Here is a 14,195-nt window from a genome sequence, read left to right on the forward strand (position 1 = left end):
ACAGTACTGAAGAAATTATTTACAAGGCCACGATGGAGAAACAGACAGACTTATGGACATGGTGAAAGGGATGAGCGGGTGAGATGTATGGAAAGAGTAACATGTAAACTTACATTACCATATGTATAATAGATAGCCAAGGGGAATTTGCTGTATGGCTCAGGAAACTCAAACAGGGGCTCTTTATCAACCTAGAGGGGTGGGATGTGGAGTGAGACAGGAGGGAGTTTCAAAAGGGAGGGAATATATGAATACCTGTGGCTGATTCCAGGTGAGGTTTGATGGAAAACAGCAAAATTCTATAAAGCAAATATCCATCAATAAAAACAGATAAAATTTTTTAAAATGAAGATTTTGCACACAATGTGTAAAATTTCTAATAGTAAATTTATAAACTCTTTGTAGAGCTGAGCATGCTGATAAAATTTTGTGAAATGGCCATTCAAGTGGCAACATGGTACAGGAATAGTAATTTAGAGAATTTTAAGATAACACTTTAATCTGCCTAATGAACATATACCTTTTGCAGGCAGGCAAGTTGGGTGGGTCACAAGCCCACAGCTGACATGAGGTACGGATGCCAAGAGGTGGGGTTATGCCAGGCATGCTAAGGGAAGTCCCAAAAGGAGGACCTAGGCATGCAGATCCCCCAGGACATCTGCAGTCCAGCCCCAAGTCAGGTGGTGAGGGCTCAGGCTAGAGCATGGCTCATGGAGGCAGGGTTGAGGCCAAGCTCCAGGCCCTTGGAGGGCTCCACTAGGGACTGCCAATTGCTTCCAGCCTCCCTGAGCAGCTGCTGGAACTCAAGGTGTGTTTACCAGTTAGGTTCAAGCACTTTGAGAGGCGGCCAGGGAGGTGCTCATTTCTCTCCTCCAGGTGGTCCAGACATGTGTTGACCTGGTCCAACAATGGGGTTGGTGGCTGCCCATTCTTCTCCTTGTGCAAAGCCAACGACCTTGCCTTCCATGCGCACATCCACAGGCATGCCCTGTTCCACATGGCCACCAGCCATGGCAGGCTCGTGCATGCGCAAGGCTCATGTGACCTTGTAGTGAAACAGCACAAGTTGGGTGCACAGACAGCCTGAGGCAGGGAAAGCAGAGGGCGGTCATAAAACCTTGTGCTCATTAACATTGTCCTCCTGGAGAAAGAAAGCAACACTGTCAGTCTGTGCTGATTGAACATATGCCTGCTGGGTCTCAGGTCTCTCCCAGATTTTGCATAAAAATCTTCAAGACTGCGGGTGTAAGCAACACACATCTTGCCATCATGGTCTAGGGGTCCCTAAAGCTGCAACTTGTGACCTCCTGTCTGAGGGCTTCCTCAGTATGTGAAGGTCGAAGAAGTTCTTCTATACGCTCATTATAGCTGGAATTTCTTTCTGTGTCCCAGTACCATGATGTACTCCAGTTAAAGAAGAACTTATCGATTAAGATGTGAGCTACCTGACTTGCTATGCAAGTCCAAGTCAGCAGGCAGGAGAGAAACATGCTTAGATATGGATGTTCGAGGGGGTGGGTCTACTTCTCACCTGTACTCCCAATACGGGATTGGTGGGTATTAATTAAATAATTAATCAATGGACCCACTCTGTGTTATATATGAGACCAAGGGATTTGGGACCTGGGGAAGACTTGAGAAGAGTGAGCATAATTTTTTCCATTTATTGAGGGCTTTCTATGGCCCAAGCTGTATGTATCTCCCTCATAACTATTGATGTGGGGATAAACGTGATGATACAAGGGCATCTATGTGAAACACAGGATATCCTAGCACTCAGAAGCAGGGTCTCAGTGCACAGGCACATTCCTGTAGCAGTGCATATAACTCCTGGACCAGGGGTGCACCTGTAGAACTTGTTATTTTGATGGAGGTCAAGGATCTCATATATCGCTAAGGCTCACCTGCCCCTTCCACACACACAAACAGACACACATACACATACAGAGAGCAGGGGGTCCCTGCCACCTTCTATTCTCCTTTTCCCTTGAATGTGGTCTCACTTTGGAGATAAATGAGTGGGTGAGAGGAAGCTTACAGGAAAAAAGGATGAGTAGGTACCTGCCCATTCTGGATTCCTTCTCTGCTTTTTGTTCTGATTCTTTTCCCCACCCTAGGAATGCCAAGACTTGAAAGGCTTGGAGCACCTTTCTTTCAAGAATTTGGGAGTGACTGGTGGTCATCTCATGACATTCTGGATGGATATCCTGGCACAAAAGGATTCTGGTGAGGCTTGGAGGAAGGGTGGACTCAGACTGGAAAGACTGTTAGTATCTTGGAAGACCTTGGGGCACAAGTCTCCTCCAGACAGAGGCAAATGCAGGCTAGTCTGTGCCTTACTTCCAGCACTGGTGTCCTCTCAGCCTTCCTCCCACCTCCCCATTCTTACTTCTCTGTATCCCTCCAGCGATCTATCTTTCCATCTCTATGTTTCCCAATGGAAAAGGCAATGGCACCCCACTCCAGTACTCTTGCCTGGAAAATTCCATGGGTGGAGGAGCCTGGTAGGCTACAGTCCATGGGGTCGCTAGAGTCGGACACGACTGAGTGACTTCACTTTCCCTTTTCACTTTCATGCATTGGAGAAGGAAATGGCAACCCACTCCAGTGTTCTTGCCTGGAGAATCCCAGGGATGGGGGAGCCTGGTGGGCTGCCGTCTATGGGGTCGCACAGAGTCAGACACGACTGAAGTGACTTAGCATAGCATAGCATGTTTCCCAAAAACACAGGCTAGGGACTCGGGCTTCGGTTTCATCCTGGTCTCCAGCCACAGTGACACAGACATGAAGGTCTGTTTCCTGCTATGTGGGGTCTGAGTTTCTCTTCTGATTGGGACAAGTGATTTGGGTCAACTTTGGGCAGCCATTACTCTTCCAGATGTAGATTTACTCTCAGTGACTGAACCAAGTCCCGAGATGAACCACGACAATTTTCATACCCTGGTCTAGCCCTATGTTGTGGCAGCATGGAAACCATCTCATGAAAGGAAGGAGGAGGGTGGCAACTCTGACACTAACGATCCAGAGTTATGCTGAACTTCAGAGGGTTAAGGTCACAGTCGTAAGCCAGAATGCCATCCCTAAAGAAACCAGACACAAGTCTGAGTTTACCAGGGGCACCATCACACTGGCCAACTGATAGATGGGCCACGTTCTTGATTAGGCAATCCACAGAGGACCGTTACAGAAGTGCAGTGAATATCTGGTATAATTTTCATTCAAATGTTTAGTCTGCTTCAAACCAAAGAAATTAAGACATGCCTTTTCCCTGTAAGATATACAATGATGGTTGGAAAATCTAACATTCAAAATGCAGGGAAACAGGTACCTTCGTTCCATTCATGAGTGGATCGAGTTTGGGAGACATCTATGTAGGAGGTTTGCACATATTATATAAAGTTGAGAATGTGAATGACCTTTTGTCAGTGTGTGTGTGTCTGTGTCTGTGTGCGTGTGTGTGTGTGTGTGCCTGTGCACGTGGAAGCCCTGACGCAAACTACTTCAATGTGGACACTTAACCCCTTGGCAGAAGGAGGAGCATCCAAGATTTGGGCAGGAAGGCAAGGTGTGTGGTCACAGGCCCACACCTGACCCTAGGAAGGGATGCCAGGAGTTGGGGGCATGCCAGGCCCACAAAGGGAAGTACCAGAAGCATGGCCTAGGCAGGCAGATCCCCCAGGACATCTGGAGGCCAGCCCTCAGGGAGGTGGTGAGGGCAAAGGCTAGAGCCTGGCTCAAGGAGGCAGGGTAGAGGCCTGGCTCAGGGGCTCTTGGAGGCCTCCACTAGAGGCTGCCAATCAACTGGGGCCTCCTACATGGCTGCTGGAACTCAAGATGCATCTGACTCTTGGATTCAAGCAGTGCTTTTGGGTGGCCAGGGAGGTTGTCATTCCTCTGCTCAAGATGGTCCCGACAGGCTAGACCTGGTTTAACATGAGGTTGACAGTTGCCTATGCTGATTCTCTGGTGATACCATGGCCCTTGCCTTCCACTCCCGCATCCACAGCCAGGCCCTTTTCCATGTGGCAGCAGCCATGGTGTGCTCCTGCATGCGCAAGGCTCACATGATTTTGGAGCAAATCAATCATGGGTGCTCAGTCTCCCTTTTCTTCTGACCCTCTCTTTTGATCTGTTCTGCACACTGACATCCAAATGGCAGATTTGTAAATAAATTGGATCTCAATGGAATTTACCACATCAAACACATGGTTCTTTGCCTTGGGCCACTTATCTTTTTTCTCTTCTTTTGCAGGTTATATCATTAACTCTCTTCTTCTCCCATGAGGCCATAATATGTGTTCTTCCCTGAGAAGGCTATTTTCTTTCACATTCCTGCTCCTGTGCACTTGCTCATCCTAAATCCTTTAAACCAACTCCTCTCTCTCTCACACATTCTCCATCAACTCTCAGGCAACACACATTTCAGCCTTTGCATCTTTTCTTGACAGACAGACCTGATATAGTCTACCAAATCTTCACATTTTTGTCAGTTCCTCTATCAGATACCACCCACTGTGTGCCTTCTGCAAGCAATGAGTAGACAATGGGGTTTATAACATTCTCAGTGGGGAATATCACTGGGGATCTCTTAATGAAAGGTACGATTTTAGTGTCTTCTTATGTGCTATTCAATCTTCATATATATTGTGCTCTATATAATTATATTAGTAAAAAATGAGCTACTAAGCTGATGAATTGGAAACTGGTGGCAAAAGTTTTAAGAACAAGACATACACATGAAGACATGTGCAAAAGTCAATAAGTCAACAGAAACATCAGCATAGATGAAAGTAATAGTTGTGGAACAAAATAAGTGGTGAACTGGCCAATATGTTTCTAAGATGTGGATTATGTTACATGAATGCTAAGTAGGAAAAGAATCAGAGAAAGTAGACTCTTGTTGGTAAAGCTAGCATGATAAATCTTCAGAAAGCAGGGTGTATTTGACCAGAGACATGCATGGTCATAAAAACAACAGTCCTAGTTAACTTTATCTGGAAGCTAAATGTGTGTTAGTTCAGTTCAGTTCAGTCGCTCAGTCATGTCTGACACTTTGCACTCCAGGGACTGCAGCAGGCCAGGCTTCCCTGTCCATCACAAACTCCCAAAGTTTACTCAAACTCATGTCCATCGAGTCAGTGATGCCATCCAACCATCTCATCCTCTGTTGGCCCCTTCTCCTCCCGCATTCAATCTTTCCCAGCATCAGGTTGTTTTCTAATGAGTCAGCTCTTCGCATCAGGTGGCTAAAGAATTGGCATTCAGCTTCATCAACAGTCCTTCCAATGAATATTCAGGACTGTTAGGATCTGGACTAAATGCTTTGGGTGTACTCACCAAGGATCATGGCAGCATTTTGACATAGTTTTTTATTAGTATACTCACTATACTTCTTAGGATACTGAGGTAAAAAACAATGAAGTATATTCAGCTGGTAGGATTAGTAATTGTGTGAATCCAAACAGTAAACCTCAAGACCATCTACTGTACACAGTAGATAAGAAGACATTATTTTCTGCAGACAGACCATGAACTTGGAATGAAGTATAAATGAGACAAGAATGAATAGCAGGACTTTCCTGATGTTCCAGCGGCTAAAACTCAGCACTTTAACTGCTGTGGGTCCAGGTTCCATCCCTGGTTGTGGAACTGGAGCCCAAAGTTCCATGGTGACACATGCAAAAAAAAAAAAAAAAGGAATAAATGGTGACCACAGATTGAGGAGACATTGGTGATATGAAAGATAGGACCTGTGTGGTAGTGGTCATTGCATGCTAGGGCTTGAGAGGGTCCAGCATATATGCATTTGTTAATACCAGTCAAAGGGACAAGCTGAATCACACATGGGGAAGACTTGGCAGATCCTGAGACAAGATTAATATCAACAGCCCCAATCTTCCTTGTCATCCCTCCCCATGTGGATTAATCAACCTTTACACATTACTGCAGAAGGCCTGAAACAACTCTCCTGCCCTCAGGTTCTTTGTCAAAGGCTCACCCAACAACCCAAGGTTTAGAAGAGCTCACCTATAAGCTTTCTCTGGCCTTGACAAAGAGCAGCTAATCTCCAATGGAAAAGAAAATCCTCTAGGCCAATATTTGGCTGTTTCTGGTATCTTAGTTTGGAAGCCATAGTTTGGATATACTTTTCAAGTACTTGATTTGCTGTTTCTTCCAAGTTCTATTTGAGGGCTATGTAGCCAAGTTTAACAACATTAGCTGTCTGTTCCAGGTTTATCATTCAGAGTTATTCAAAGAAATAGAGCCAATAAGAGACATTTTACACCCATATATATATGTTTATGTACATACACACACACATAGGTATTTATATATATATATATATATATATATATATATATATATATGAAGATGGTTTATCTTGAGGAATGTAGTTCCCTATTTATGGAGGCTGAGAAATTCCACAATATCCTGTCTGCAAGGTGTAAATCCAGGAAAGCCAGTGATGTAACTCTGTCCCAGTCTGTAGGCCTGTGAATCAGGGGTTCTGGTGGTGTGAATCCTAGTTGCGGAAAAGAAAATGAGGAGAAATGTTCTATCTAAAGCAATGAGATAGGAAAAGGGGAAAGAATTCTTTCTTTTTCTGCCTTTTGTTCCATTTGGGCCTTGGACGATGCCCACCCACAGTGGGGAAGGCCTTCTATTCTACTAAGTCACCAATTCAAATGCTCATCTCATCTAGAAACACCCTCACAGTTACAACCAGAAATAATTGTTTATTTGGATGTTCCATGACCAGTCACGTTGACACATAAAATTGGCAATCACAGTGGGTAGGGCAGCATCATGGATTGCTGTATAACACTGTGCACACCATGAGGTCTCAAACACCCTCCTACATGATCTTTCCCATGGGAAGGACAGTGCTAGCATTAGATCATCTTTCCTAGAAGGACTGTGCAGCTTGTGACTATGCAGTCCAGCTAAGGGAAACATAGGCTATGGGGTCTGCACACCCTGTAGAGTGTAGATGAGTTAAACACTCAAGGTAGTCAAGCCTAGGGGAGCTGCACCTTCCTGTTTGTACAACTCACAAATTGAGAGCAGGTGCAGAGATCTCTCAACAGCAGGCTCCAGGGAAAGAAGTGGGCTTCCAGTCTCACTCTAAATAACTGAAATATAGCAACCTTTGCAGCAGAGATATGAAGTCCTCCTATGTTTATTCCTATAGCAACAGGATAAATAATGCTTCTTGTTGGGGTGGGGACATGAATTCAGGAAAAGAGCTAGGTAAGTGATTTATGCCTAGGCCTTATAAGGAAGACATGATTTTCACAGATAGAAAAGCAGGAAAGGATATGAAAATCCTGAGAAGGGTGGTACCTATCCTAGACGCTTCTATGAGTTAGTTTGTTGTCAGTGTTCCATAGTCTTCCCAAAATATCTGCAACCTGATCTGACTTTCCAAATTTCCAAGTGCAAACCATGGCTCCTTCACAAAGTGCCCAGCCCAGTACTCTCTGATCCCAGAGCTCATAACCAATTCCCCTGGAACTGTGCTCTGGTATATCTCCATGTCCATATCTAATATGAAGAACTCACATTATGCCTGGCAGGAGTTAAGCTTGGATGGCTTCCTGGAGAGGGATGTAATTGCCCTTCAGTTCAGTTCAGTTGCTCAGTCGTGTCCAACTCTTTGCGACCCCATGAATCGCAGCACGCCAGGCCTCCCTGTCCATCACGAACTCCCAGAGTTCACCCAGACTCACGTTCATCGAGTCAGTGATGCCATCCAGCCATCTCATCCTCTGTCGTCCCCTTCTCCTCCTGCCCCCAATCCCTCCCAGCATCAGAGTCTTTTCCAATGAGTCAACTCTTCACATGAGGTAGCCAAAGAACTGGAGTTTCAGCTTTAGCATCATTCCTTCCAAAGAAATCCCAGGGCTGATCTCCTTCAGAATGGACTGCTTGGATCTCCTTGCAGTCCAAGGGACTCTCAAGAGTCTTCTCCAACACCACAGTTCAAAAGCATCAATTCTTCGGCACTCAGCCTTCTTCAATTGCCCTAGGCCTGGGTAAACTGAATGTGCATGCTTTCCAAAATCTAAGATGACTAGAAACAAAGCAAAAGATCTGTGCAAAGACCTAAGAAGTAGAGCTAGGCACTGAGGGATAGACACGGATATAGAAAGACAGGAGTAGGAGTAGAGATTTCATTACTTCGGGTGGGGCTTTTGAAACAGACAGATTCCCACCAGTAGACCTACCTGAGAGGAATGGCCAATCTCCCCGTCAATCATCACAGGCCCGCCAATGATGACGTTGAGAGGTGGTGCCGTGGAAACATTGTGGAGGAAGCCCTAGCATGTGAATAAGCACAGAGACTAAGCTCCCGACTGTTTGTAGTGTCCTGTGGGGCTTCCATCTACCGTTCTCCTTGGTTAGGATTTAACGTGGTGGCTCCCTTTCCCGAGATCTCAAAAGTGTACATTTTCATTACTTTATTCGTATTTGGCTGTCTGTAACCGTCTATGGGGTCGCACAGATTCGGACATGACTGAAGTGACTTAGCAGTAGCAGTAGCAGTGTGATTTGGAGAGTCGGGGAGATGGGGTGTCCTACTTGGACACCTTGAGAAACGTGTCTGGTGGCTCCTGGGTGGGTGGCAAAGAAGGTCTCTCAGGCACTTCCGGGTTTGGTGTTGGGCCTTATGTAACAGCCTGATGAACCTTGACGATTTTCTTTGTTTAATTGTGGGTCTTGCAGAGCCCCTTCCCATTAACGGTGTTAATATTTTGTAGTACTTGCAGCCTAGTGTGAGGGAAGTGTGCGTGCGGTTGGCTGAGTGGCGTGGGAATGCCAGACAGTCTGGTGACCGTTGGTCATCATGGAGCTGATTCCGCCTTGTATTGTAGGGCGTTTGGGCTGGATATGTCGTTGCCGGATATAGGTTCAAGTGTTGATCTTAGCCATTTCTGTGACCTTTCTTAACCATTGAGCGTGTTTCTGTTATTTTCCACGTGAAACGAGGAAGTTAAGTCTCTGAGGTAGCGGGTGCCCTGTTAAGACAGCTGACGGCCCTTGGCTGCCTTGGTGTTTTGTGTTTTATTTAACAACATGGCTTTAAGTTTAATATCATTGTTCATTAACTTTTCTAATGGTCTTCACGTGTTGCCTTAAAACAGAACACAAATCCTGAGAATTTTAACATGAAAATTGAGTAAGCAGATGGCTTGATTGGCTCGGGGCTTGTTCACGGACCCTGAATGTGGTCTTCAGTCACCTTGGAAGGCTCTTTTGAATTCTGTGTGTGTTTAAGATCCTTTTATTGAATCACAAATGGCCCTTAAAAGATTTGGTGATGTTTGCAGGTTACAAATAAGAAAACAGCAGTCTCTTGGGCTGTTGCTTTCTTTCAAACCCAGAAGGGAAACAAGCACCCAGTGTTTTCCTATTCCTTTTACTATACATTATAATGGTGTGGGCCTTTTCAGGGCATTGCAGTCATTTGACTTTGCTTAATTGTGATCCTGTTCGTGTTTCACAACTACTCTGCAAATAAACATATTTTCAGTGGGCATATTCTGTATTAAATGGACTGCCTGGGTGCTGGAGTTTACACAGTCACAGTGGATGTGAATGAGCTCCTCTTGTCCACCACAACTGGATGTTCTTATCATTTCAATTTTACATGTTCATCTCACTGTATTCAATTAACTTTGTTCCTGTGGCTCCCCAGAACTTTCTTTAAATGGTTTTGTGTAAATATCAATTTACAGGAAATGAACTTCACCTCTGATTATGCTTGATTTTGCATTATAATTTCTTGTTTGATAGAGTTATTTTGTTTATATTCTGATGTTGTTCCCTCTTCATAAAGCTCCTTGAGAATATACATTGGGGGATAGTCTTGATTTTTTTTTTTAATTTAGTTGTCTTTTTATTTATTTTATTTTTTTTTAATTATTATTTTTTTACTTTACAATATTGTATTGGTTTTGCCATACATCAACATGCATCCACCACGGGTGTACACGTGTTCCCAATCCTAACCCCCCGCTCCCACCTCCCTCCCCATACCATCCCTCTGGGTCATCACAGTGCACCAGCCCCAAGCATCCTGTATCCTGCATGGAACCTGGACTGGCGATTTGTTTCTTATATGATATTATACATGTTTTAATGCCATTCTCCCAAATCATCCCCCCTCCCTCTCCCACAGAGTTCAAAAGACTGTTCTATACATCTGTGTCTCTTTTGCTGTCTCGCATACAAGGTTGTCATTATCATCTTTTACAAAACATAATTATGTGACTTTGTCTTTGATGTGTTATCAGATTGATTGCATTTCATCTGACTGTGTCTGCCATTTAAAGAGTTTGGGATATTCTTTTGCTAAAGAAATTGCATTTGGTATCATTTAACCCAGTTGAAGGTGGGTCCTTGGCTGTTTCATAAGATTTCTATAAAAGTTTTTCATTATCTTCTTTGCATAAATAAGGAAAAAAATGTTCCGATTGGCTTTTTTTTTTTAATTTAATTTTATTTTTAAACCTCAAACACTGTATTAGTTTTGCCAAACATCAAAACGAATCCACCGCAGGTATACATGTGCTCCCCATCCTGAACCCTCCTCCCTCCTCCCTCCCCACACCATCCTTCTAGGTCGTCCCAGTGCACCAGCCCCAAGCATCCAGTATTGTGCATCAAACCTGGACTGGCAACTCAATTCATACATGATATTACACATGTTTCAATGCCATTCTCCCAAATCTTCCCACCCTCTCCCTCTCCAACAGAGTCCATAAGACTGTTCTATACATCAGTGTCTCTTTTGCTGTCTTGTACACAGGGTTATTGTTACCATCTTTCTAAATTCCATATATATGCATTAGTATACTGTATTGGTGTTTTTCTTTCTGGCTTACTTCACTCTGTATAATAGGCTCCAGTTTCATCCACCTCATTAGAACTGATTCAAATGTCTGATTGGCTTTTTAACCCTTGTTTAACAACAGTGACTAGCGTCAAGCTGTCCACTGGCCCAAGCTGTGAAAAAAGAAAAAAGTCTTCTCTGAGACTGTCCTTCTTCAAGCAAGGGTCATGGCCTTTGACTGTAATGTTCCATAATTACTCTGTAATGTTTGGTTTAAACAGGATGAACAAGTGGTTCATTTTGAAGGGGAAGCCATATCTCTGAAGATCAGTCTCTGTCTTATGTTACCTTTCATAACATTTGGCCCAGTCTAATGGGCAGAGGTAGCATGATTGTGCTCCTGAGTTGAGTGTTTTCGGAAGCTTCTCTACATAAGGGAAATGGGGTGTTTGCCCCCCCCACACACACACCTATATGCATTTCCAAGTTACTTAATTTCCCTGCAGTTGTGCTAGTCTGAATACCCACAGGCAATCTTCTTGCAGATCTCCTTCAGGACCTGTAGAGGACTGTCAACTAAAGAGTGGATGTGAAACCAACTGCCCTGATCCACCAGACAAGTAAGAGCCAACTTATGTTATGTGGGGCCACAGGTGCTGGGCAGAGGGCAGGACTTGTTCCCTGTCACCTGTAGCATAATTGAAAATGGTGACAAAATGCTTTCCTGGGTCTCTAGGAAAACAGTGTCAAGGTCTCTCCCTGGACGTGGCTTGCTAATTCTGTGGTAGAAATCGTTAATGGAATCAGTTCATTAAACAAGACAGTGGTATCTTTGCCCAGTCCTTAATCATGATCCTCTGTTCATTGTGTGTGCCAGTGTTGCAGACACATTGACTTTTAAAATGTCAGTTTTCAAAATCAAGTAATTTTGACAATTTCTCATCAAAGGGTTGACCTCTCTTTTTATTCTCATTAGAAATGCTTGCAGTATTTGGCAGCAGCAAGATGGACTTGATCGGCCTGTTGAAAATAAACCTCATGAATGCAGAATGTGTGCTTGGGTGCCCTTTTTCCTAGTATGACAACATGGATCTGAAGGTCATTGAAAATTTTTCCGTCTATGAAAAAGAATAAAATGGGACCTGTGGACCAAGTGGGTGGTGGTGAATGGTGGTTTCCCAGACCCCTTCCACACGTGATACGGATCCTGGGAATACAGCAGAAGTAATTGTCAAGTCAGGAGTCAATACTCCTTCAAATTTTCACCCTTCCAGTAATTCTTGGTCGTGTGTTTGCTTGCTGATATTTCTGGGACCATACCTTGTGTTTCATCCACAAATTGCCTCCAGTGTCTGAGTCAGAAAGTCTCTCGGCTCTCTCTTACTATCATCTTTGAACTTCACTTCCTCTCCATTTACACAATGGGATTTCTAGCATGCTGTCTTGGATGTTGTGAGAATCAAGTGTGATAACCTTTGTTAAGGACTTAGGGCACAAGTGGTGCTCAAGGAATGTAGTCCCCTATTTCGTGAATCCACCTTTTGAAGAAGAAAGGGATGGTTTTTGCTTCAACTCTTTCTTGCCACTGTTTCCTTTTCCTGCCCCAGTCCTTTGGACTTTGGCGTCATTTCATTTACGTGCTTATTTCCTTTCTCAGGGCCAGCCAGTTACCTCAGGAGGTACCCAAGCATCTCATTGCAAACCAGATGTCTTTAGTCCTGCTGTGAAGCAAGAGGCAGCCCAGAACTCCAGGCTTTTCCTTGCTGGGAGTGACATTCTTCTCTGGTCATCTCGGACACCTCGCCTGGAAGATGACATGACTTTGCATCTGCACCTGTGAAGACTTTACAGACTGAATCCTGTGCAGGCCAGAGGGTGCCTGTTACCTGGCAGTGCCAGAAAGGTCTCTACTGTTTCTCTTTACACAATGTTACTACTTTTCTTTGTGGTGTTTAATTTATCAACATTTAAGTGACCGTCTATTGCTCATCTGAAAGGGGAGGAGAAAATATGCACTATTTAAAATGTTCTCCAAGAGCCTTCTAAACTTTAGTCTCAATAGATAACACTTGTTCCCCTGCTTTCTTAGTGGTACAATTTTCAGTCCCAAGCTGGCATCACAGAAGCTGAATTTCACCCACTCATGTACAAGTTGCACATTTCCTTGTTGATGCGAAACCAGAGTGTGTGTTCTTTTCCCAGCACATTGACATTCATACTGTTTTGGTTTATACCTGTAATGGGTTAAATTACTTCAGATTCTTGGACGACGGGTTCATTGTGGATGCCTCATGGAGTGACAAACTGAAACCTAGAATACAGAGAGAAAGGTTTCTCCTAACCTTTGTTCCTTCACCAAGAGACATGATGGTGACCAAGCTGGGCTCATTTGCTAGTCAAAAGAGTTGTGAAACTTAACAATAACTGTGACCCCTTCTCTCCTTTCCACACAGGCTTGTGCCAGCTGTGCATCGCATCACAGTTGTGCTCTCTGCATTGCAGAGGGCTGTGGGGAAGGCCTCAGTGAATTGTTTCATGGGGAGTTCTGCTGACTATTGGCATTTTAGGAAGCAGTCACAAAGCAGAGTAGTTGAAAACAGTGTTTTGCCAATTGGCGGCAGTCTCAAGAACTCACACTCTTGAACAAGAGAAGGGGACACTACTCAGTATAGGTCAGATGTGACCTGGCTCTTCTGTGCTTTTCCAGGTGTTGATCCCTAGGCCTGCCTTTTCACTTAGCCTCCTGGGGCATGTATTGGATAAGTGTTTTCTCTCGGGTGGCAGTGGTAATAAACTACAGTGTCTTCAAACTAAGTTACCTGTATGAAGCTCATGCTTGCCCTTGATTTATGTGGGTGACAGAGAAATGGGTAATATTGGGCACTTGAATTTAAGACCTTTTAAACGGTGTATGTTTCTTTTTTATTCTGCTTTCCTGTTCTATGCAGACACTAGTTTCATCAGGATAGCAGTAGTCATTTTGAGAGGCATGTTAGCCTCCTGGAAATGATGATGGTGGTGGCCACGATAGTGGTCTTGTTGGTGATGATGCTAATAAGAAAACCACCACAACCACCACTGATAGAAAGATTAATAGAAGCAAGAACTATCCTCAGTTCTTTTCATTGGGTAATTGCCTAATCTTCTCAAGTCCTGTGATTTGTTTACTACTGGTAAGAAATATTGAAGGGCAGGTCTGTGTTCCCTCCCTGTCATTTGACCTGAGGACAAAATATGGTAGAGGTAATATTGATAGTGACACCTCCTTCAAAAGGTCAAAGGCAGGGAGGGAACACGCCCCACCCTTCAACAGAAAAATGGATTCAAGATTTACTGAGCATGGCCAGGCCCTTCAGAA

The 14,195-nt window shown here is 44.1% G+C and overlaps 1 long non-coding RNA gene across 1 annotated transcript; it reads left to right on the top strand.

Moving 5' to 3' along the window:
* The first annotated feature begins 8,337 nt into the window (after positions 1 to 8,337).
* Positions 8,338 to 13,642, top strand: LOC129639589 (uncharacterized). Its single transcript, XR_008708484.1, has 4 exons — positions 8,338 to 8,446; positions 11,383 to 11,457; positions 11,814 to 11,935; positions 12,495 to 13,642. It is a non-coding gene; the product is annotated as an uncharacterized LOC129639589 (long non-coding RNA).
* The last annotated feature ends 553 nt before the right edge of the window (positions 13,643 to 14,195 follow it).

The sequence above is a fragment of the Bubalus kerabau genome, chromosome X, assembly GCF_029407905.1.
Source record: "Bubalus kerabau isolate K-KA32 ecotype Philippines breed swamp buffalo chromosome X, PCC_UOA_SB_1v2, whole genome shotgun sequence".
NCBI lineage: Eukaryota > Metazoa > Chordata > Mammalia > Artiodactyla > Bovidae > Bubalus > Bubalus kerabau.